General features: G+C 38.6%; 1 protein-coding gene and 1 non-coding gene across 4 annotated transcripts in view; one reads left to right on the top strand and one right to left on the bottom strand.

Moving 5' to 3' along the window:
* Mpped2 (metallophosphoesterase domain containing 2) overlaps positions 1-26,715 on the bottom strand; it is a 173,368-nt gene that overhangs the window by 85,501 nt on the left and 61,152 nt on the right. Inside the window, exon 2 of one of the 3 annotated variants that reach the window (XM_042691480.1) lies at positions 5,240-5,337. The exons of the other annotated variants lie outside the window; for them this stretch is intronic. The gene's annotated coding sequence lies outside the window, so the exon portion shown is untranslated. The remainder of the gene's footprint in view (positions 1-5,239; positions 5,338-26,715) is intronic. 3 annotated transcript variants of the gene reach the window in all.
* LOC122117934 lies at positions 22,532-22,638 on the top strand. Its single transcript, XR_006149254.1, has one exon. It is a non-coding gene; the product is annotated as a U6 spliceosomal RNA (small nuclear RNA).

Below are 26,715 nucleotides of genomic sequence, written 5' to 3'. Positions count from 1 at the left end.
CTCTGGAGGCCTCTAAACTACACACAGCACCAAACACTCAACTCTAATGGAGTAATCCTAATGGGCACGATATATGCCCTCATCACATTGCTTCTTTCCTCCTCTTGTCCAATCCCATTTCTTCCAATAATCACTGAACATAGAAGGTGGTCACTCAACCACAAATCAACAGTGGAAAGTCACTGGGTAAGATCAGACTCCATTTCTCTCAAGCCTACTACCACTGGCTTAAAATGTATCTGATTTCTGCTTGCAATCAGATAGTGGTGGCTTTTTTCATTTTCTTTTCTTTTTTTTCCCCTAAGATTCTTTCTATAGAGTTCAGGAGGGCCTCAAAGCTCTTAATCTTCCTTCCTCAGCCTCCTGAGTGCTAGGATGACATCCATATACCACTATACTCAACTAAGAGTTCTCTCTCTCTGTGAGTATGTCACAAGGAATGGGATGTGTAGAACATCTGGAAAAGTTAAAATCATTCATCAATGTAAGGGTCTAATGTAAGTCTATACTAACTTTAAAGCAAACCCAGAGCAACCCTATCAATGTCAGGTTACATTCCATATAACACATTAAATGTGCTGCCTATGGTAGCTCCATGAATCACAGCACATGACCCAGGAGGGCCTCCAGTACAGCCTGCTCTGGAAGGTTGATACTCACTAGACACTATGCTGGAAATGAAGAATACAACATGGGATGTGGGGGGGGAGGGGGACTGGGAGAAAATGAGAGAAGGGGTGACACTGTTCAAAAAGCGTACCAGTTCAGCTGGGCACCAGTGGCTCATGCCTGTAATCCTAGCTAGTCAGGAGGCTGAAATCTTGAGGATCTCGGTTCAAAGCCAGCCCAGGCAGGAAAGTCTGTGAGACTCTTATCTCCAATAAACCACTCAGAAAACGGGAAGTGGTGCAGTGGCTCATGTGGTAGAGCGCTAGTCTTGAGCTGAAAAGCTGAAGGACAACGTCTCAGAATTCAAGCCTCATGACTGACAAAAAAAAAAGGAATATTCTAATCACCTGACTTACATAACTGTAACCTCTCTGTACATTACCATACAAAAGTGGAGGTGTTGGGGAGATGGGAAGGGAAAGGATAGTAGAAGAAATACCAAGAGATGGGTAACAATGCTCAATAGGAAATGTACTCATTAGCTTACTTGTGTAACTGTAACCTCTCTGTATAGTATCTTCACAATAAAAGATATTTTTTGAAAAGAAGCAACAACTTACATAATCTCTAAAAAAAAAAGTGTACATCACAGTAAAAATAAAATACTGTGGGACAAAAAGAGAAGGAAAGAGAAGGGAAGAGGAGGGGAAGGGAGGGGAGGGGAGGAAGGGAGAGGAGGAGAGGGAAGGGGGGGAGGGGAGGGGAGGGGAGAAAAGTGAGTTCCATTCAACCTCTCCTAGAATGGAACAAAGAAACATGAAGAAAAGCAGAGGAAACTGTGCCTGAAAGATAATTAAAAAGTAAAGCTATGTATTCATGTGACTCTGCTTTGCTACTAAAGAAACCCACTGCCAGAGAGATGCTGCCACTTGCCATGCAAATTCACGGCCCACATTGCAAATACAAGTAAGACAAGATTATATACCTCTTTCATCTCCCAGGCTACTGTTCTTTTAGATGAACCCAAAGTTGTAATAATTGAGAAAGTCTGGCTAAGACAGAATCTAATAGCCTAAGTCTTTCTCATGTCAGGTGTCCATCTACATTGAACTTTTCTCTGGTTCTAGGTGGTATGGTCCATATTTGGGGTGGGAGGTTGTACCATGTAACAGAAATCTCTGTTCTAGATGTTTTTACTGCCCATCCTTTCTAGCTTCTTCTCCATAGGACATAAGGGGCAGAGCCAGCTTCATGCACTGACAACACACATCTTGGCTCAATTAAGGCATTTTCCAAATGCTATTTCAGCTGTTGGTGTAATTTCTTGCCTACAACCTCTCAGGAAAACTTGGGAGCCTACCCAAGGAAGGGTAGGCTTTATCTGAAGCCCCCGAATATACATGGTTTTAAGAATTAGGATTAAACTTGGAAAGAAGAATGGACGTCTGAAGTAATAAACCTAAACACATCTATGGATTACAGAGGCTTCAAAAGAACCTTTGAATTAAATTGAACTTGGCAGAAATCAGTGAAGAATAATGAGAACCTGGAACATACACATCAGGTTCAAAGTATGTATATATACACACTTAAATACATACTATCTATAGCTATATCTATATATTACATTGACCATACTTAGATTCCCTGGCTCTCTCTCCCAATAAAGATGAAGGTGCCTCAAATTAAGTACCATAAAACTGTAACTTATTTTCCTGCTATGAGTTAATATAGAATGTATTTCCCTAGAAAATTCAAGTTCAGATCAAATCAATACCCAAGGTCAATTTCAGCACATTTACTTTTCCTGGGACCATGCCTTCCACTTGCTCTTGCCTGAGATTCTTCATTCTTCTCAAATGGGGATTATGCAAATAGGGCAACCAAAAAGGTTCACCAGTTTATGGCTAATGAAAATGACCAGCATTCCCTACAGCCCATGTTTTTTCCAGACAAGAAATTGGCAAGTGAAGTTAGTTGACTGTAATGTCCTATTTTCTTCAGCTAAAGCCAATAGAAAAATTCTAGAATACAGCTGTAGTTTCTGGTGAGATCAAGCATCCAAAAGCCATCATGGACCACCAGATTCTTTCAATAAAAGAAAACTGAATTTCGTAAAGGAGATAAATTTTAAGATCTCCAATCTCTAAGCTCACTCCTTACATTTCTTCAAAATTATAAACTTTGAGAATGTATGAAGAAAGCAGAGCATATGTGATATAAGACTCCCTGCAAGCAAAAATCAGTCTGTCGCAGAAAGAAAAACAATAGCAAGAAGACAGGACAGAAGAACTTACCCAGATCTCTGAGGTACCCAGGAAAATCAGACTCATAAGCACAATTTCAGGTTCATCTTCCCTGGCAATATACTAGAACACAGTCTCACTTTTGAGAACTAAGATGAATCCAAGCTGGGCTCCAGAGGCTCACACCTGAAATCTTAACTACTGCAGAGCCGAAGATCTGAAAATTCCAGCCCTGTTCGGACAATCCCTGACTCTTTATCACCAATTACCTAAAAAATGCCAGACGTGTAGCTCTGCTCAAGTAACAGAACACCAGCATTGAGGAAATAAAACTAAGGCATGGTTTCCAGGGCAAGCATTAAATCCCCAGTGCTAGTGTATACACACACACACACACACACACACACACACATATCTCAGTGATCTCAGTGAGAGAAAATGAGGGAGGGGATAACATTATTTAAAAAGAAATGCCACATAGAGCTCCCCTATGACCAGCAATCCCACTTTTGGGCATTTACCCAAATGATCACAAACAATACCATACTAAAGCTACCAGCACAACTATGTTTATTGGAGCATTATTAACCACAGCTAAGATATGGAACCAATCCAGATACTCCTCAGTAGATGCATGGATCAAGAAAATGTGGTATATATATATATATATATATATATATATATATACCAGGCCCAAAGAAACATAGTCCCATGGTTTCCTTTATTCGCAATAACTAGTATATGTCTGAAACAAGCAGAAAAGATCAGATAAGATGATGTTAAGCAAAATGAACCCCAAGATAAGGACATAAATGCTTTTTTTTTTCTTGCTTGCTATTGTTTTGAACGTATTTATAAGGTACCATGTGATTTTTTTGTTGCTTTGTATGTCCCTCCCCCATGGTATAACCCCTGTTTTCACTGTATTTGATGTTGGTATAATTTGGGGAGGGCAAGGGAAAAAACAAATTGTTTAAATAGGGATACAGGTGGACCCATTACAACAATGAAATGTACAAGACCTTATGTCGAAAAAAACTTTACAATTTGAGGGGGGGTGTAGTTGTAAAGATGGGAGAGAAGGGATGGTAGGGGAAAAATAAAGGAGGAAGCAACAATGCTTGATAAGAAATGTACTCATTACCTTGCTCATGTAATTATAACCCCTCTGTACAGTATTTTCACAATAAAAAACTTAAAAAAAAAAGAAATGTACTCTGAGCCTGGTGCCAGTGGCTCACGTCTGTAATCATAGCTACTCAGAAGGCTGAGAGCTGAGGATCATGGTTCAAAGCCAGCCCAGGTAGAAAGTCCATGAAACTTTTATCTCCAATTAGCCACCAGAAAACCAGAAGTGATGCTGTGGCTCAAGTGGTAGAGTACTCACTTTAAGCTGAAGAGCTCAGGAAAAGCACCCAGGCCCAGAGTTCAATCTCCATGACTGACCAAAATAAGAAAGAAAGAAAGAAAGAGAGAGAGAGAGAGAGGGGAAGGAAGGAAGGAAGGAAGGAAGGAAGAAAGGAACGAAGGAAGGAAGGTACTCATTATCTTACTTATATAACTGTAACCCCTTATTCATCACCTTTACAATAAAGATACACACACACACACACACACATAAAGAATTTAACAGCTATATAATCCTGTTATCATATAACCCATGTTATCATGGGACTATTCACAAACAAATAGCTGTATTAGAATTTGAATACATTTCTAACCTTTAGCCTGCATGGGGCAATGCTATGGACCAGCTACAAAATACTGGTCTGTAATGCCCATATAAAGAAACCATCTGATACTCAAAAGATAGATAGAAAATGAGAATTTTCCTGCTTAAAATTATATTTTTAATATAGAAGCTCCAGGAAGAACACAGAAAAAAAATACTGAAACTTTTGAAGACTCTCTAATCCAGTGAGAATGCAGAAGAATAACCTAGAGCTATAATTGGTCAAGTAGAAAATTCTGCATAAGGATGAAAGGAAAAAATAAAATATGTAACACTTATGTTCAGAGCACCAAAGAATTCTGAGACTCTGGAAGAAGCTAAGAAGTCACTACATCTCAATTCCTTGCTTGGTGATTACCAAGGCCTAATAGCAGAGAAGGTCTGGGTCCATCCTGGAAACAGAGTCCATCCTAGAAATAGGAGTGCTAAGGAAGAGAAGGCACCTTTCCTTGAGGTCCCCTTAACACTTAGTTGGTGCTTGCTGCCTCCTCGTTAAACAAACGAGAGGATCTCCAGGAATTCCTCTTGGCTCCACATTTTCACTCACTTGCAAACATTCAGTCAGGGCAAACTCCGTCTCTGACCTCAGTCTGTTCCCCGTCAGGCTCCATTAACTTTCACAAGTCCTGACAGCTCTCACGTTAATACTCACACTTGCTGATGGAGCCACACAGCAGGTTCAGACTGCTACCTTCTCCTCTGAAACTCATGCATTAGGGTTTCTTCCATGCTTGCAATGGGAAACCAAGTCTAAGAAATATTAAACACAGAAAACTAGATTACAATAATGTCAAGACTGAGCCAGAAAGCCAGGAGAATGCAAGAAATGCTGAGTGAAAGTCTGAGAGTAGGAATTCTGTTCTAAGAATTAGTGTGAGAAGCCACAGCTAAAAAGCTCCCTGCCCTTCTTCAACCTCTTCCATAATAAAGGAATCTCAGGAATCACCAGCTATGCTCAGGAAAAGTAGACTAAAACATTGTCAAGGCTTATCTTAATCAGACACGTGCATGCTTATGTCACTTGAGCTCATAGGAATATGTGAGTACAAGACAGTCAGGGAAGATCCTGGGCTTTGGAACCACATAGATTTGGGATCCGCTTCCTATTTCTGTCACTTATTTCCAGTGACACTCAAATTAATAACATACTATATAACCTTGGTAATAACCATCAGAAAAAAAAAGAATGATCATACAAAGAATGATCATACTTTGTAAGAATGATCTAGTGGATATAAAAATTAGTCATATCAGAAAGGACTTAGTAAAATAACTGATACACAAAATATTATGATGGTGGTTAAGTTTAACTCAGTTATTCTTTGCTTCACATTGTAACTTCCCTCAGGATTAAGGGTCCATTTTCTACTTACTACCACTTTAAGAGCATATTCAATATGTATATTTAATAAACTAGAAGTATCGACTGGCACAGTCTATGATGAACTAAAGAACAATGTGTTGTGTTTTTTTTTCTCCCTGCAAAGCCTTTAAAAACCAATGGAGTAAAAGGTGTTCCTTCTAACAATAATTATAAAATAAGTGGCAATTACTCTACAGAATAATTAAAGGAACAAATGCAAATCCTATGTGTTTGCACTTTCCACCCTTAAATATGATGACAATCAAATTAAACAAAAATAACACAATGCATAAAGGCCACATCTTTTAAAAAGAAATAATACTTTTTGAGGCTTTTAGTCTCTCCCCCTCCTTAACCTTGACAATAGGAATAAAAATCCTTCTGTAAAAACGACATCTAATTTTTGTGTGTAGAAATAATGTCTGAGCCGCATGAATGTAAGTTTCCAGTGTGCAAGGGAGGAGCCACAGAAGCAGGAACAGAGGATTGACAGTGGAAATAAAATCTCTCCCTTAACTGCACCATTGGGGCTAGATGAAAATGGTCTTCCAGAACTTGATTAAAACTAAATTGAAAAAGAACATATTTGGCTAATATTACATTAGACTAAAATATAGAAATGAACCCTAATACTCTGGAAATCTAATAAGAAAAAGCCATCTCAATTTCTAAACTTTCAAAGCATCTTCTTTAAATGCATCACAGATCAATTTACATGGTACTTCTGCCAATAAGCAAAACCAAATCACAGGTTCCAGTTGGCTTATATTGGAAAGTGTGAGAGGAAATGCTAGAAAATGCAATTACTGCAAACAAACTCCATTTTCTCCCCTCTGAAGGGAATTTCAGGCAATATTTTATTGCCATCAAATAATATTTCTGAAGGCATCAATACACAATTCTATTTTCTTTCCAGAGTCCCCACTCCCTGTATAATCTAATCCACTCCACGGACTGTCTTGAAATTTTAGGAAGTACCTACGAGAGGGGATATTACTTTGCACACGTGTCCTATGTCAATTTGAATAATTTGTACTCTGGACAAGAAAGCAGCCCAGAAGAAAATTTAGGATCCAAATAAAATGGACTCTTCCCATTTTCGAAGTCAACATTTTAATGGAGCACTACAAGAATGAAATTTAAAAGAAACCTCTCAGGCAAGGTTATTTTGATCAATAGTGACAGTGATGAGATAAGAGAGAGAGGAGACCTCAGCTATTTCTTGTGTGTTTGCTTTTCCTTGCCCTTCAGCTGGCAACAATTTTCACTAATAAGAACTACACTTAATCAGCGCTACTAAGGACTTCCTGTGGGTGTGACAGTATGAAGTCTCCTTCAGGTAAAATGTGGTTCCATTTCAACAGTTCCATAAGTCTCCCCGGAGATTAGCCAGGTGGCCTCCACCACAGCCACCCTTCTGTAATGTAAAGCAGGAGACAAGGACGTCTGGGAAACTCATCATAGTTCTTTTTTTCTTTTTGGTTGGTCATGGGGCTTGAACTCTGGGCCTGGGTGCTGTCCCTCAGCTCTTCAGCTCAAGGCAAGCGCTCTTAGCACTTGAGCCACAGCACCACTTCCAGTTTTCTGAGCGGTTTATTGGAGACAAAGAGTCTCATGGTCTTTCCTGTCCAGGCTGGCTTTGAACCATGATCATCAGATCTCAGCCTCCTGAGTAGCTAGATTACAGGCATGAGCCAACGGCACCGGGCTTCATCATAGTTCTTGAGGCCCATAGCTCCTAGGCATTGAAAAGGAAGGACATCCAGGTCCTCTTTCCTTATCCAAGCAATAGCTACCAACATCTTAAGGCTACTTGTAGCTCAAGTGATAAATGTATTATTGCTTCTTACGTCTATGTTTCTCATAAGTACTATGCATTAGGTATCAGGTGTTCTTCAAAGTTCTCCTTTAAATAGTTCAACTAGATATTTGAAGACAGACCAAAGATGGAGAGTACACCATCTCCTGAACACTGTTCCCAGTAACACAACAAAATGAGCAAAAAAGCAGAGGTGGACTTTGTTCTGAGCAAGTCTCTTTCCCTTCCTGATAAACATACCCATCTTTATCTTAAACGGTTTGTTACAACACATATCACTTTCTATCCTTTATCAAGCACATCTCTATCCTCTGACAAAGCATAGGTTTCCCCTGATTTTTGGTTGACTTCGGTTATGGGCTGCACATGTCTCCCCAAAATTCATCTCAGGAAGCCTTCAGGCCTTAGTCCCTTATCATGTGACCATATTAAGATACAGGGCCTTTAAGGAGCTGATGAAGTTGAAGTGAAGCCATTAGCATGGGCCCTAATCCAAGCTCATTGCAGTGAGAAGAAATATGGCCTTACAGACTCAGGGATGCACATGCACTTAGAAAGGCCATGTGAGGACACAAAAAGAAGGCAGCCATCTGAAAGCCTAAGGGAAAGAACCCTCAGGAGAAATCGGAGGCCTTGACCTCAGACTTGTAGCCTCCAGAACTGTGAGAAAATGCATGTCAGTTGAGTAAGCCACCTAGACTGGTATTTTGCTATGGTTGGCCTAGCAAATTCACACAATTGTAGAGGTATTTGCTTAATGCTTCCTGCCCTGAAGCTGGGGTGGTCAATCATACCCAAATCCGATCACATATACATTCACATTCACCCACTAGGAAACCCTCCTGGATTCTCTGGCATCGCCTGCAGACAAAAAGCCACATTCCCTTGAGTGGAGGATGGAACTCTTTGTGATCTAGTCCCCGCCTCATCACTCCACCTTTCACATCTAGGGCCCTGAGCTTGCCAAGTTCTTGCCATTCACAGAAGGAGAGCTTATCTATAGATTTCTTTCTACCTGAATGAGGACCTTCCGAGAGTCCTGCTATATTCTATTCATTTTTGTATCCCCAGCAGGCTCCAATAATTAGTTACCAAATGACTGGATGAATGAAGAAATTATCCTATTCTGGCTGAGAATCATGTACATATAAGTAGTTTGTGTATCTTCATTTTGCATTCTTCATGCCTTTATAATATTACAAATGTTATTTTAATTTTCTTCTAAGATATTGTCAGCTGATATCATACATCTAGGGCCAAACTGTTCATTTACTAATGAAATGAATTTACTAATGAAATCTGATATCTTTTTGAGGAATAGTGCTTATTTGCTTTTTTACTTATTTATTTTTGTTTAATTGTGACAGGGTTTTGCTTAAGCTGCCTTTAAACTCCTCTCTCAGCTCTTTGAGTGCTGAGATTACAGATGTGTGTCACCATGCTCAGCTAAATCTGATTATAAAAATAAGGCATAAGGGAAAATTCAAATTCTTTGTTGCCCCAAGGGGCAAAACAATTTGCTTATACATGGTAAAGACATGATTTTGTTAAAGGATGGATATTTAACTGAATAAATAAAATTTATACGTCCCCAAAACATGTTACTGTTTCCAAAGAGAAAATCAAAAATTTTTTGTTTAACATTGCTCACTTAAAGATTTTTATTTCTAGTTTTGTTTCTGGGATTCAGACTCAATAGAAGGAGTTAATGAAATGTTCATTCATTATATGAAGAAGGTGCCTGTATTTCTTCTTTGCTAGATCTCTTCATCTCAAAGTCTCACCATAAGCCTCTCAGGCAAATTGCTACTGTTTTGACAGCTGGCTTTGTAGAGACTACTGTTTATAAATGAGCCTATGGCCCAAGCCCACACAGGACAAGCCTGTGTATCTTCTCAGGCCCTAAAGTCACTGGGTCACATGACAGAATCCATTCTACTTTATGTACAAGGCTGGCTCTTTCCTTTGTTTCCAACAGAAAAAAAAAAAAAGAATCAAGGCGCAGCAGGGTGCTACTGACCCCTCATCTTCTAATTTCCAGCCTTTTTGAAATTCCAATCTTGCAAAGTCTTCCCAGATCAGAATCATTTCTTCTATGGACTGGGAAACTGAGACATACTGACAACATAACGCTTGTAAGGTCACCTAGTAATGTATCTGTGATACAAAACACCTGATTTTGCAGACTAGGCCTCTCCTCTTTTACTATATCACACTATGATAAAGGTAATTTTTTTCTTTTTTTTTTGTCAGTGTGGGGCTTGAACTCAGGGCCTTGGCACTGTCCCTGAGCTTTCTCACTTAAGGCTAGCATTCTACCACTTTGAACCACAGCTCCACTTCCAATTTTCTGGTGTATAATTGGAGATAAGAGCCTCAGGCACTTCCTGCCTGGGCTGTTAGAAGTGATTCTCAGTTCTCAGCCTCCTGGGTATCTAGGACTAAAGGTATGAGCCACCAGTGCAAATGTAATTTTTTTAATCATAGGTACGTTATAGTATTTGCTTCTCAAATCAGAAAACTTTAGATGAAAGAAACAAAGTCGCTTTTCTGAAGACTGCCTATGATCATAAAAGCTGATTCCTAAATCTACCACCAACTTCAAGTATCATCTAGTAACACATGAGGCACATACACAATCACTCTTTCTTCATATTTCATGGACCCTATAAACTGCTCTGATTTAATTTTGGGGCTACTCTCTCTATTATGGCTTGATCTGAGATGGCCTCTGAAGGCTAAAGCTTGGGGCCTAGGGATTGGATTCTGTGGGTTCAGACAATTGAGTAAAATGTCTTTCAGGAAAATCAGTATTTTGTGTCTGTCCATCCCTTTGGCAATAAGAATTAGAGGTATGGAAGAAACAGAAACCCATAATGTGTGTAACATAATAGTAAGAGGACAGGAGGTCCACCCATGTACACACAGAGATGTTCAAAGTAGTGTATCAAGAGCATGGTTCCTTCAATATTTCAGTTTTCATGAAAGCACTCAGATAAAGCAATTATCTAGCTGAAATCTTTTCAATCACTACCTTAGGTTCAAAAATCTTTCTATAATATGTTTCCTCAACTTTCTACCTTAATGAGAAAAGTATACTAAAAGTGTAAAATTGAAAAAAACATGGAGAAGGAAAACCTGTAGAGCAGAGTTGGAAGACGGCTTCCTAGAAAGTCATTTACTGTTTCAGAGTACTATAATTCTATAAAGCTAATGCACAGGATTATTTTCTGGGACTCTACTTGTGAGGTTTACTATAATATAATGGCTGAACTTAAAGGTCAAACAGGAAGCAAACAGACTGACAATCCATCCTGTGAGGGTTGTGCTGCTCCAAAAAATATCTTCATGACGAAACTCTGCTACTTGCTTCCAACATCCTATCCTGTGGTCATTCCATTTGGTCACCATTGATTTTTCAGAACTTCAGTCATGTAGAGACCTTGATGAGATTCTTCTCTCAGCTCTAGCAGATGGTCAGGGCAATGACTTACAAGAAGTTGTATAATCCTATTATCTTGGTCCAGAAGCACATAATTTTTATTTGCATGGTGTGGCAAAGGCGAGAATACAGGGAAAATTTTGTACATAAAAAAATTATGAATCCTAGGGCTGGGAAGATGGCTCAGTGGTAGAGCGCTTGCCTTGAATGCATGAGGCCCTGGGTTCGATTCCTCAGCAACACATAAGCAAAAAGAAAAAAGCCGGAAGTGGTGCTGTGGCTCAAGTGGTAGAGTGTTAGCCTTGAGCTGAAGAGCTGAGGAACAGCACCCAGGCCCAGAGTTCAGGCCCCACGACTGGACCCAAAAAAAAAAATTTATGAATCCTTATCTTGGGTTCACCTAACATCTACTTATCTGACCGTTTCTGCTTTTCTCAGACATATACCAGTTATTGCAAATAAGGGAAACCATGGGACCTATGTTTCTTTGGGCCTGGCTTACTTCACTTAATATAATTTTTTCCAAGTCTTTCCATTTCTTTCTTTCTTGCGAGTGTTTCTAACATATTTATAAGATGATTTCTTTGTTGCTTTATATGTCCCTCCCCCATGGTATAACCCATGTTTTCACTGTATTTGATGTTGGTATAATTCGTGGAGGGGAAGGGAAAAAACAAATTGTTTAAATGGTGGCCCCATTGCAACAATGAGATGTGCAAGTCATTATGTTGAAAAACGTACTTTACAAATTTGGTGCAGGGGTGGGGGAGATGGGGAGGAGGAGATGAAGATGGGAAGGGATGGGAAGGGGAAACAAAGAAGTAGACAACAATGCTTGATAAGAAATGTACTCATTATCTTGCCCATGTAATTGTAACCCCTCTGTACGGTATTTTCACAATAAAAAAAATTATGAGAAGGCTGGGCAGTGGTGGCTGAGATTTGAGGATCATGGTTCAAAGCTAACCAGGGCAGAAAAAATCCATGAGACTCATTTCTAACTAACCACCAGCACACCAGAAGTAGAGCTGTGAATCAAAGTGGTAGAGCGCTAACCTTGAGCAAAAGTGCTCAGGGAGAGCACCCAGGCCCTGAGTTCAAGCCCCACAACCTACAAAAAAAATTATGAAGAAGCTTGAATGAAAGAACATAATTGAAAATGAATTTACTATGGTTAAAGATACATTAAGTCTGGCAACAAAGTCCTGAGCCATGACACCTGATAGCTAGGCTCCTTAAGACCCTTAAACACAGCTGGAAAATTACTATCCTTGAACTTGAATTGTAAATTCATTATTATAAGCCCTGGATTTCAGAGTTCTTCTAGACAAAATGGGAGAGTGGTCCCTTTATCCACTGAACTCTAGTATTGTCCTGCTATGTCTGGAGTACTGACAGTCACCCTCTACCTTTAGAATAAAATGAACACCTGAGAATAGTAAGAAAAATACTGAGGACAAAAAAAAGCCAAACCTAGGTTTCTGATGTCACTACTGAGCCCTTGAATAATTAGACCCTGAAAAATGCATTACCTCAGAGTTCTTGTTATATAAGGAAATAAATCCTGTATTGTTGAAGCCATTTTGTTTCTTAAAACCAAAAGACTCCTAAATTATTTAACTTATTATACTTACTTCCACAGCTCAATTGATAATATTCCACTGACCATATGCCTGTATATCTTCTATTATTTTTCACAAAAAAAAAAATCTGGTAAGAGATCCCAACTTAATCTGCTACCTCTGGAAAAGATGCTCAGAGTCCTTATGAATGAAATTAAAAGAGGAGATGGTAATTATGAGGTTTTGAACTAACACATATGATTCTTACTCATATATATTATATTACAAAACACCTTAAATGTTAACCAACTTAGTCTTCATGACAACCCCATAGTAGAGAATTATTAACCCCTGTCACAGATAAGGTAAATAAAGTCCATGAAGTTTATGATGAAGAGAGAAAAGTGGATAACCTGGTGAAGGATACTGGAAGTATGCAGAATGCATCCCGAACTCAGCAGATCATATTATTGTGAGCAAGAAAATGGCAGTGAACTGGCTTCATGAGAGCTCATTAAAGTTCCAATTGAATTGTGAGGTTACATCAGTAGAGAATAGGACTCAACAGGACTAAATTAGATTCTCAGGGGTCTGAATCTGTAAGTACTTGCCTTGGAAATGGTGAGGAGCAGTGATGTTTAAGAGATAGGATCTAAAGCCAATGAAAAATGAGCTGAGCTGCCTAAGATTTGAGGAATGTGATAGGATAAATTAAAATGACTGGCTTCTCATGATCTATTCATTTCGGTTTAAGTAAGTATTCAAAAAGCTTCAAAAGCTAACTCCCTTCAGAGTGGTTATGTAATCAGAATTCTTCATAGATTTAGGATCATAAACCAAACTTTGCTTCCTATATCCATCCCATAGCTATATATTATAAGCATATACTTTTTAGTATTCTTGAGAGCTTTATTCATTTATTAGCCTCAACTTACCTTAAAGACATGCCAGATACTGCCTGCAACAGACTCAGAACAGCCTCCAATATGAAAGGAACTTCAAACATCTCACCAAGTCAAAGTCATAGTTATTTTAGATTCTAATAAAGATATTGCAAAGTATGGTTCATAAGGAGTTAAAATAAGGTAGATATACATTTTCACTATGACAGTTTTCTGTCTACCATAGTCAAAGGGCACACATATAACCAAAATGAACAACACCAAACCAAGAATAAACCTATGGCGTGTAAGTAACCAAAGTATATAGATATTGTTAATCAGTATAGCACAAAGATCCTTCTCAACAAAGTGCTTCAGGGATTTACTTTCAGTCCATCAGAAGTGGCCATTGTGATGAACTCTGTCTGCCATACTTGCATTGAAACACTCTCAAAATGAGCACAGAAATTAAGATAGCTCTCATCTAGAAGAAAAATATGTGTGGAAAAAAAATAGTGTGTATTCACTTTCCCAACACTCTTCTGGTTCACCCAAATCTTGTTTTACTAGCTCCTATTTCTTGTGCATAAAAATGGACTCTTAGCCGGGCACCAGTGACTCACAGCTGTAGCTCAAGTAGTGGAACACCAGCCTTGAGTACAAAGAGGCTCTGGGACAGAGCCCAAGCCCAGAGTTCAAGCCTCAGGACCAGGAAAAGAAGAGAAGAGAAGAGAAGAGAAGGAAAGAGAAGAAAAGAAAAGGACACTCAGATGAATGTTTGATTTCATTCAATTTTCTTTTACTAGTTTGATTGAAGGGTTAAACCTTTCCTTAACATGAATATTAAACTGAGCAGAGACCATGAAGCACAGGAACCAAAACAGTTAATTAGCAAAGTCACCAAGGCTGGTAGCAAGATGCAGGAAGCACGCCTTAGGAAGCAGCCCATTTTTCCTTGTAATAAAGAAAATAAAGACAGTAATTTCAAGAACATTTATTAACCCCTCAGTATGGGTAATAGCCATCAGCTGTGGGTCTGTCAATCTTACATTAACATAAGCTACTGCATTTTGCTTTTCAATGGCACAATAATGCCCATGATACTATAGATAAACGCTAATGCTAGAATTTTGAGAACCAAACGCTGTATCTAGCAAATGTTTTTCAAAGAATTTCACTCTCAATGGTCACTTGCTCCCAAAAATGTATTTATGTAAAAAGGAAAGAAGACTAAAGAAAGAATAAATGAAAGAAAGCAAAAGAGTGTTTTTTTTTTTTAAAAAAAAAAAAAGGAAGAAAATTAGGGAAGCATTGATTGAGTGAGCATTTTTTTCAACTCATTTCAAGATCATCTATTCCCATCACCAGCAATTTCTCCAATGGGTAGAAACACGAGAAAAGACTTCGTATGTATGCACGATTCTATATTGGTGTATAACATAAAATAATGGAATAGCGATAAAACAGAAAAGAAAAGCTTTATAATAGTCAGGACACGCCAACCAATTTTAAATTGAATTACACAGCCTGCTAATCTTTATGATGGGATACAATTTCTTTCAACATTATGCATTCTACTGAATTTCCAGTGCTTCCCCCCCACACACACTTCCTGAGCTTCCTACCACATGAGCTCCTCCCTACCGCTCACTCTCCCACCCCCACATCTGCACGTTCAAAGGCATGGCCTGTCTTCCACCCCCAAAAGCATTGTTCCTGTTGTCTAGGAAGGCAAGGACATGGCTCTGTGTAAGATTTTATTTTTTTTTAATATCTATTGTTAGTTGGTGTGTATCTAACACCAGGGTATAACAAAAACAAATACACATTTTCTAAAACAGGCAAGCTCAAACATACATATATCTTGTATTTAAAGCCAACATACTGATATTGAGGCGCTTTGTTTTATTTTAAAGATCAATGTACAGAACACTGTGCATACTATGTACTGGATGAAGCATCTACAACACAAATTCTGAACCATTCAAGTCTAGTGATAACGGCAGGGAACATAAGCCTGTATGCCTGGGGCATCTTTGCCCAGTTTGTGCCTTCAATCTATTATGTGAGAAGTGATAGAACAGATTATTCATCAAAAAGGAAAGTCTTGATCTGTGAGCATACACAATCCCAAACATCAAGAAAGAAGAAAAGATAGTGAGAACATTCATGACAAGGCTTTTTTTAACTGCTCCTCCTCCTGTCACAGGAAAAGGAGCCTCTATATTTTCCTTTGTAAAATCATATATGAACTATGACTTCCTAATAGTTACAAAGGTTTAAGTTCCCTCAACCTTATGCCTTGGACATCTTACACTATGGAATATAATTCTATGGTATAGTTTTCACTTGATTATAATAAAAGGAATATAATATTATGGTATAATTTTCACTTGATTATAATAAAAGTGAAAAACGTGTCCATGTGCACTGACTTGTGAGCAACAAATTCATGCTCTTCATCACTTGTATTTAGGATTTGTTGTAAAACATTTCTCAGGCAAGCAAAGAGCTCACCCATAAATCCAGGTTTAATCATATGACTCAGCCACTTTGGAAAGTAGTATGGAGGTTCCTCAAAAGACTCCACATAGAGCTCCCCTATGACCTAGCAGTCCCAGTTTTGGGCATTTACCGAAATGATCACAAACAAGACCATACTAAAACTACCAGCACAACTATGTTTATTGCAGCTAAGATATGGAACCAACCCAGATGCCCCTCAGTAGATGAATGGATCAAGAAAATGTGGTACATATACACAATAGAATTCTATATCTCCATCAGAAAGAATGACATTGCCCCATTTGTTAGGAAATGGAAAGACTTGGAAAAAATTATATTAAGTGAAGCAAGCCAGGCCCAAAGAAACATAGGTCCCATGGTTTCCCTTATTTTCAATAACTAGTATATGTCTGAGACAAGCAGAAAAGGTCAAATAAGTTGATATTAGGTGAAATGAACCCCAAGATAAGGACTCAAGTGGTTTTTCTTTCTTGCTATTGTTTCTAACATATGTATACGGTGATTTTTTTGTTGCTTTGTATGTCCCTCCCCCACGGTATAACCCCTGCTTTTACTGTATTTGATGGTGGTATAATTTGGGGAGGGGAAGGTAGAAAACAAATTGTAAATAGGGATACGGGTGGACCCATTGCAACAATGAAATGTTCAAGATGCTATGTCGAAAAATGAACTTTACAACTGTAGTGGGGGGACAGGGATAGTAAGGGGAAACAAAGGAGAAGGCAACAATGCTTGATAAGAAAATGTACTCATTATGGTACTTTCACAATAAAAAACTTATTAATAAAAAATCTTAGAACTACTCACAAACTAGAAGAAACAAAACAACTACCAAGACTCCTGCATGGTATTTGTTTAGGATCATTCTAGATAGTTGACATACTCTTAACTGGAAGTCTCCAACCCTTGTCCCCCACATGCTAGCTACTGCCCAAAGTACCCCCACAGTGAACAGTCATCCCTAACAGACTTCTGTTCTCTGTTTGACTGTCCAAGAGACAGTTGGACCATCCCCAAACCAGTTGATGACTGCTGTGTTTTGTTTTTGCATAATCAACTAATATAATTGTTTATTACTTTAAAATCCTAAAAATCTAAAAGGACTCAGATAGTTTCATGAGCATCTTTACAATCCTACTTATGAAAAACTAAATCAAAATAGAAGTGGGATAGATATAAGAAATTGTAAATGACGAAGGGAAGGATTTACTCCCCTACCAAAAAACACAGGAAAGCTAAGCTCTCATCATTGCATCCATGTTGAAAGGCAAGATTGTGATGCTACTGTAGAGAACTGGCCACCCACTTACCCAAACGATCACACACAAGGCCACACTGCAGCTACCAGCACAACCATGTTTATCGCAGCATTATTCATCATAGCTAAGATATGGCACCAACCCAGATCCCCCTCAGTAGTTGAATTGATCAAGGAAACGTGATGTGTGTGTACATGTATAGATAGACAGACAGACAGACAGACAGACAGACAGACAGATAGATAGATAGATAGATAGATAGATATAGATATGGATATATAATGGAATTCTATGCCTCCATCAGAAAGAATGACTCTGCCTCTGCCTCATTTGTTAGGAAATGAAAAGACTTGGAAAAAATTACATTAAGTGAAATAAGCTAGATCCAAAGAAACATAAGTCCCATGGTTTCCCTTATTTGTAATAGCTAGTATATGTCTAGGACAAGCAGAAGAGGTCAAAAGCTATGTACAGATGCCCATATAAGCTGATGCTAAACAAAGTGAACCCCAAGATAGGGACACAAGAGATTTTATCTTTCTTGTTGTTCTTTTTAATGTACTATGAGATCTTTTTCGTTTCTTTGTATGTTCTTCCCCCATGGCATAACCCCTGCTGTCACTGTATTTGATTCCAGTATCCTGCATCCTGTATATACATTTTTCTAATATGGGAAGGGGAAAGGAAATAACAAAATGCTGAAATAAGGATACAGGATGACCCATTGTAACAACGACATGTACAAGACACTAAGTTGAAAATGAACTTTACAACTTTCGGCAGGGAGGGAGAAGTTGGGGAGGTGGAGAGGAAAGGGACGGTAGGGGCAAAGGAGGGAGCAACAATGCTCGATAGGAAATGTACTCATTACCTTGCTCACGTAACTACAACCCCTCTGTACAGTGTGTTTACATAAAATATATGTATAAAGAAAACTGGCCACAGCGCACAAACACATCTGTGGGCTTAGAGATATATGGTTATTCAAATATAAGGTTATCATGGAGTAACTAAACACATTTCAAGCCCCATCACACTGAAGAAGAGAGCATAATTAGAGCTTCTGCTACACATAGTTGCAAATGCCTGTCTACTACCCCTCAAAACCTGCACAAGCAAAGCTCTCACATGCCTTTTGCTTTTTGCCTATTTTTATGGAAAAACAATGACAATTCATCTTCATGATGGCAAATGGACAACTTTAAGATTCACTTCTGAGATGATATGAAAATCACTTTTAGGCTCTGTGGTTACTTTGCTCTCTAAATCCAGATTTTCTATAAAGAATGGATCCATCAAAAGCACAATGAAAGTACTAAAATATAAACTCGGTTTCCTAAGTCCCCAACAAACTCATAAATTACAGCTAAGTATTCCGCTCCTAATAGAAACTCTAGGACTTTTTGTACCACTAAGAATCATTACCACCATCATTGCCATCACTCAAACCATTATTATATGCTTTGGGTTGACTATCAATGCCAAAGTCAAATAACAAAGCAAATCAGCTTGAAGTGCTTGGTGAGCATGGGATCTCAAACATCTGAGTCATAGGATTGATTTAGAGTCAGAAAGTAAAAACTAAGACAATTTGGTTTTAGAATGTCTTTTTTAAAATTTTTATTGTAAAGGTGATTGTAAAGTAACTGTAAGTAATGAGTAGATTTCTTTTTGAACACTGTTATCCCCTCCCTCATTTTCTCCTTGACTCCTTTGACGCCCAAGTTGCAAAGTTCATTTCCAATATAGTATCTAGTGAGTATCACTGTTGCATTGGTTCACCCTTGGTCCCACTGTTCCCGTGATTCCCCTCTTCTTCCCCAAATCAAATAAACTTACATACAAGACAAAGGGTACAGAAATAAAAAAAAAACAGTGAGAACAAGGAATAAACCAAAAGAAAAAAGAAAAGAAAGAAAAACAGTACACTAAAAACACAAATAACAAAAAACCCTCTTGTTTCCATTTCTTGGACTTCATTTTGATGAGCATCATTTTATATAGTCATATGCACATAGCTATTGAGCTATTTCCCTCATCTGTAATAACTAGAATATGTCTAGGATATCCTTAGAAGAGAATCACAATAGCTCAATAGCTATGTGCATATGACTAAATAAAATGATGCTAAAACAATTTTGTCCTTCACATTTTACAGAGGAATCAAAGCTCAGAGGCTGAATGTTTTACAGTGAGCTGTCTGTCCTCCCAGCCAATGCCAGCTTCCTCAAAATACCAAGAGCTCACTTGCCATCCTATTTCCAAAGGAGAAAACCACAAAAGCGGAGGGGAAGTGGAGCATGTAGTGACAAGGAGAAGCAACACAGCACAATTGCACTGTACATCTTCATCCTGGTGTTACAAGAAAAACTGTGCTATTTTTCTCTGCTTCTGAAATCTGAGCTGAGTTAATAATAATAAAAAAAGAAAACTGGGAGGGCTTCCATTTCATAATGCATACAAAATTTACCAGACTAACATCTAAAACTGGTTGATCAATAATCCATGTTATAGTTAGCTGCTGAATTAATTATTCATTTTAGATGTACTATACGTAGTTAAAAAATGAATTCCGGGTATGGTAAAAGCTAACAAATACAAGAAACATAACCAAAATTGAAAGACTTTTTTTACCAAATAATTCATTTCTGGGATGTTATTTGAAACAAACAAACAAATAAACTCTCATCTCCAAATAGAAACATCTTGAAGAATGCACTATATAATTTTTATAATTATGTATATTTTATAGGCTATTGCAAATGCTAAAATCAAATGCCCCAGACTAGTCCTTATTTCAAAATACTATACATAAAAATGACATATAAAACCATATCAAAAGGTGATAAAGTGACAAAAATGCTGGTGCAAGAATATTAGCAAACATAGGCAACAAAAAGTAGGAAAGAAAAAGCAAACAAAAAATGCTCATTTGGAAAAAAGTTCAAAAGAGAAACTTGAAGGCTGTTGTGTCTGGTTGCTAAGGCTTCTGACGATACAAGTGTAACTGCTTTGGAGTTGAGTGGAGCTGCCTGGAATTCAGCAAGCATGCATCCACAGGGCCCAGGGAACACTTCTTTATACCGTACAAAAGCATCTGATGGAAAAGCAGTAGTCCTTGCCAGGAATAACAGTCTACATAAATTCTACAATATTTTAAGTAAAAATGAAAAATTACCCCCTAGCCCTTTCCTCATGTAATAAAACAGAAGAAAAGACAAGAGGAGGGAAAAAACCCTATGGATACCATGAGGTGATATAATTGGACATTTTGAATGGAATCTCCCTATTTGGGCCAAACTCCAAATGTCCCTATCAATTCACAACTCTGGAAGGTACTTTCAAGTTTCCATAAGGACTAGGCCAGGCCAGCGGCACACATGGTATGCGAATGTTGAAGTTTCTAGGACCACCAAACCTGTTAGCAAAAGCCTTTGCATGTCACTATTAGCCAGCTGTCTAGAAGCCGTCCATCAAAGCTATTTTATTTGGCATTTTACTTAAATCAGTAATATCTGTAATTCATTAGGATGCCAGGTAGTTAGTTCCTTTTAGAGCCAAAAAATATATTGGTTAAGTCCTTAATGTAACTATATATTCAAATATTTTCCAGAACAATGTAAGTACTAGCAACAAGTCACATACAACTTGGCTCCATTCCACTGCCTCTCTAGCCCAGCCCAGGACGCCATGATCTTCTACAGTGCCTCTCAGAGCTGCATGATCCAGAGCCTGGCCTCCATTCTAAACTGTATCATCTCTAGCTGTTGATCAAGAATAACTTCCTTGTGAACTTACAGGAAGGATTAAGGGAGATAATAAAATATCTCCCTTAATAACTACCTAATACAGTCTTATCACTTAGTATTCAGAAATTCTCATACCTATGATTTAGAAACCTAAGTAAAAATTCAAATTTCATAGGACTAGGTGTCTGTGATGACACCTCCCTCCTTAACATAGGAAAGGAAGTAAGAAACAGTGTTTTGATTTAGTTGTACTTCATTGGATTTTTGGAAGCAATGCATGATTTAAGACTAGATCCTTGAATTAAAAAAAAAAATATGTACTACAAAGAATGTCATTAGCTAACTTTGGAGGGTTGAGGGAGGGAAAAAGGGAGAAAAATGAAGGAGGGGATAACAAATTAGACAAGAAATGTAATCACTACCTTATTCATGTAACTGTAACCCCTCTGTGTATCACCTTGAAAAAATATTTATGAAACAGTTTAAAACAAAAAAAAAAGAATGTTATTAGCAAAGTTTGAGAAGCGTTTATAGGCGATAGAATCTTATCAACTTAACCTTGATTTCTTAATTTTGATCATTGCTGTTAATGAATATCTAGATTCCTAGGAAAGATACACTGAACTATTTAGAGTAAATGGACATGATGTCTATAACATGCTTCCAAATGCTTCAGAAAAGGGATGCAGAGAAGGACAGGAAGACAGGCAAAAGAAAGGAGGGAAAAAGAGAGGGAAGGAGCAAGGGAGACAGAGAGAGAGAAGAAGAGAGAGAGAGAAAGAGAGAGATTGAGGGAGAGAAAGAGAGAATATGATAAAGCAAATATAAAGCATTAACAATTGGGGAATCTAGCCTACCCCTGGTGATTCGGGTCTGTAACCCTAGCTACTCAGGAGGCTCACATTTGAGAATTAAAATTCCAAGCCAAACCAAATAGACAAATATGAACTACTTTTATCAACAATTTACCAGCAAAAAGTTGAAAGTACATATGTGGTTCAAGAGTGCCATCCTTGAGCAAAAAAGCCAATTAAGCAAATGTGAGACACTGAGTTCAAGTCTCAGAATTAGAACAAAAAGGAAGGAAGGGAGGGAGGGAAGAAGCATGGGAGAGAGGGAAAAAAGGAGGAAAGAAAGAAGGAAAAAGAAAGGAAGGAAGGAAGGAAGGATGGAGGAAGGAAGGAAGGAAGAAAAAACAAAAAAGGAAAGAAAAGAGAAGAGAAACGAAAATGAAAAACAATTAGGGAATCTGGCTGAAGGATTTAAGGAAGTACAATGTATTATTCTTGCAACTTTTCTGATACGTGAAAGTATTCCAAAATAAGAAGTATAAGGAGTATCGCGTGCTCACTTCGGCAGCACATGTACTAAAACTAGAATGATACAAAGAAAACTGGCATGACCCATGTGCAAGGATGATTCACAAAGTCATGAATCCTTCCTTACTTTTCATAAACTGCTTTGTTTAACTTTGTGCAACTACTTAAAAACAGCAATTATAAAAGGGCTATAGAAGCATTATCTAAACACATTACTTAAGCATGCCTGTTATAAACCCAGTACTGGGTGGGGAGGAGGCAATAGCAGTAGGAGGATCTGGAGTTCCAGGCCATCCCCACAAAGGTAGTGGTAAGATTTTGTCTCAGAAACAAAATTAAAACAAAAGGGCTGGAGAATGGCTCAAGTGATAATGCACACACACACACACACACACACACACACACACACACACACACACACACATACACACACACACACACACACACACACACACACACACACACACACACCTAATCAGTTGGGGCCAGACAATGGCACAAAAAGCACAGTTAGATATGTAACATGTCTGACATCAGACCCCTATCCTTGGTTCCTCTCCACTCTTCACTCTGGCCGAGATTTGCTTGGTGTGCAAGCAGGAATGGCTATATTGAATTAGGGGTAGGATGCTCTGGGTATGTCTGTCCTCTTCCCTTTCATCTTCCTCACAGAACTCCAAGTGAGAATGTGTAGGAAGAGCTAATGATTTACCATGCATCTCTGATGAACACTGTATTATTTGCATCATAATATTTTCATTTCTTCCCCTGCACATAATGCCACGTTGACAGCAAGGTCAGTTAAGTTACTATAAAGGATTTTTAATGAAAACAATTATAAATTTAAAATAACTGTGTTTAAAGCATTTAACAGTCACCAGGGTCAAGTGATTACAACAGTTACAAGCCCCATGGGACATGTTCACACCAAAACAAAGTGAATAAATTACCTCAGCTGGCGCATGCAATCGCTAAGTGACCACAGGGGTCAGGCCGAGGGGAACCCTGAAGATGTTCGTGCAACACCAATAATGAAAATTTATCAGTCAAAGGTGGGGAGGGGGAAATCAAGGATTAGTGAGTCAAGTGACAGACTGGAAGCAGAACTGAGTCTCCATGTGGCTCGAAGGGCCAGGGAAATGTCATTCAAAAACCCAGGGGACAGCTGGAATCAAGATTCCTAGAAATGATATGCAGGCAGGGCTGGGGGAAGTGGGAGCATTAAAATGGAAATCATCTATGCAGTATCAGCAAATTCAAGGCTAAACGCAAACATAGGAGAAGGTCTGTTCTCCTCCAAGTACCTACAGCAGGGTCTGGAAATGTATTGGTCTGTTTCCTCTGTAAGGAATGATCGGGCAGGATGTTAACAATATATGACAATCTCTAATTTTTATACAAAGTCTTCCATGGATGTTCTTAAAACTTCATCCTCCTATCTCTGAGATTACTGTCTCTTGTTATAAAAAGACCTTTCTGAAGCTCAGTGTAGCAACACAGTTCATTCAGGAATGTCCAGTGAGAAATTGAGGAAAACTGAGCACTTGTTATTATTTTTTTAATTAATGTACTTTATTGTTATTGTAAAGCCAATGTACAGAGGGGTTACAATTACACGAGTCAGGTAATGCGTACATTTCCTTTGGTGTAGTGTCTTCTGTCCCCTCATTCTCCTCTAGTCCCTCCCTCCCATCTCCACCCACCAGTTATATAGTTCACTTTTATCAAAGTCCAGTGAGCTCCACTCCTGCACTAGTGACTTAACCAAAAGAGAAGTACGCAAGTCCAAAAAGTAATGTATGTGAAATGGAAGACAGACATGAAAAAGGGAAAGGGATCAACTGGGAAGATCACCAGTTCCAGCCCACAGGTTACCTTTTCAATTGGCTTTTTTAGAATGAAAAGAATTCTCAAACAGAAAGGAAATAAGAATGTCAGACAGAGAATAGTACCAAAATTGACAGTTTATGGGGTGCTTACTATGCACAAACTATAGTGCTGGCAACCTTAATAATGAAAAGGGACAAGAAAGATACTAACTCCATTCTTTATAGTGAATCTATTCACTCAATACACACGTTTTGAGCAATTTCAATATGTCAGACACGTCAGAACTTGGTAGATCATACAGCAAGGCTAGGCCCTGACAAAGCTAGCATTCAGTAAAAGTTTGATGATCAATTAGAATACACAGAAATAGTTCATGTCCGATGTTATCAATGATGAAGCACTTGAGCAAAAACAAATAGACTAAGAAAAACGAAGTGCAAAGGTTTAGTGGTGAAAACAAATTTAGACCAAAAAATATTGTGGTCAAGAAGATGAAGCAAGAAGAGAAAATGATGAGATACAAACCAGCCTAAAGAGCAGGGGAAATGGAGGGATAAAGGGTGAACAAAGGCAACAGTGGTACTCACTCAACACTAAGTAGAAATTGAACTATACAACTTGTGGGTGGGAACAGGAGGGAAAAACTAGGAGAGATCGAGGGAAGGGCTGACAGTGTCCAAAAAAAAGTACTCTTCCCCTGACTTATATAACTGTAGCCCCTCTGGACATCACCTCTATAATAACAATTTTTCTAAAATTCAAAAAAAAATAAGCTGGGTACTGGTGGCTCACACCTGTAATCCTAGCTACTCAGGAGACTGAGATCTAAGGAACACAATTCACAGCCAGCCTGGGCAGGACAGTCCATGAGATTCTTATTTCCAATTAACCACTAGAAAACCAGAAGTGGTGCTGTGACTCAAGTGGCAGAGCGCTTGCCTTGAGCTGAAGAGCTGAGGGACAGCGCCCAGGCCCAGAGTTCAAGCCCTACAACCAACAAAAATAAAATAAAATAAACAAACAAAAAGAACAGGGAAAAGACTAAAAGAGAAGTGAGTTGGACAAGTTGAACCAAGCTACAAAGAGCACTTAATGCCCCCTAGCAGACCTGATTCTATGGGTTAATGGTTTCTAAGATGCACTCCACAAACCATCAGTCTGTGAGGAGGTTCAATGAATAGAATCTCAGCACTGTCAGTGATGAGGGCATCAATCCATCAGTGTTGTAAGGACCAAATAAGTCCATGTATCTAAAGGGCCAGGCAGTAAGTGTTGGTCATCATTATTGCAGGGAAAGGTGAATGGAAAGCTGAACTTCAGTCTCTCTTTAGATGAAACAGAGGCCTGGAAGACACTCAGGACGTAAACCTGACCAAAATGTAGCCATAGCTAGAAAAGGCTTAAGTATTTCATTTAATGGCCATTTAAATAAGAGGGGAATTTAGGACAGTCATATTTGAAGGACATATTAATTCAATGTGAGATATACATTTTAAGGTGTCTGTGTATGTTCTAATGCCTTTGTCAAAGTATCTAGTCTCAAGTTAGATGTAACTATCTAGAGGGAGAAGAAGAGAGAAAGGAGAGGCAGAAGAGGAACAGGAAGAGGGAGAGAGATCTTAATGAGTTAAATAATGTTTCAGGTGTTGGTTTGCACAATTAACCCAGGATGAGAAAGGATATCACACCAAGAAGTCAAAACCCTGCTCCCTCGGCCTTCCAATAACAAATCTATACAAAGTAGACAGGCAGAGATATTTAAGCTCTCTGAGGTTAAATGCCTCATTTGTGAAACTAGGTAACAATACAGAACTGGCAAGGAGAGACCCTGTGCTAAATCTGTGATTCTCCACTGTCTCTCTCTCTCTCTGTCTCTCCCTCCCTGTATCTCTCTCTGTCTCTCTGTCTATTCTCTATCTGTCTGTCTGTCTCTCTCTCTGTCTCTCTCTCTCTGTCTCTCTCTCTCTCTTCCTCTCCCCTTCTTCTCCTCCTCCTCCTCATTTCCTTCTTCATGTGCAGTAACTGCCACAGCAGTCCCTAGAAGACATTTAGAATATGGTTTTTACTTTTTAATAGATGGTCTGGAGAAGTAGGGACATTTTAGTTTCAAAGAGATTTTTATTTCATTTACTTATTGCTGATCTAATCTACTATAATGAAATGCAAAGATTTTCAAAGGAAGTATGCACCTGTTGTTTTTTTTTTCCTGTGAGGATGATGAGAGTAAGGATTATCTGCCTTGCCCAAGATGGGGAGATTCTGAAAAGGAGAAAGTCGTTGCAATTGAAGGTAGGAACAGTGGAGTCACATTGAAGGTAGGGAAGTATAGTGATTTTTAGCCTCTTGTCCAGTTCTTGTGTTGGTTTTCGTGTGACCCC

The sequence above is a fragment of the Dipodomys spectabilis genome, unplaced genomic scaffold (assembly GCF_019054845.1).
Source record: "Dipodomys spectabilis isolate Male_0828 unplaced genomic scaffold, ASM1905484v1 ptg000145l, whole genome shotgun sequence".
NCBI lineage: Eukaryota > Metazoa > Chordata > Mammalia > Rodentia > Heteromyidae > Dipodomys > Dipodomys spectabilis.
Note: the sequence above shows the minus strand (reverse complement) of the source record. Positions and strands in the feature narration are given on the sequence as shown.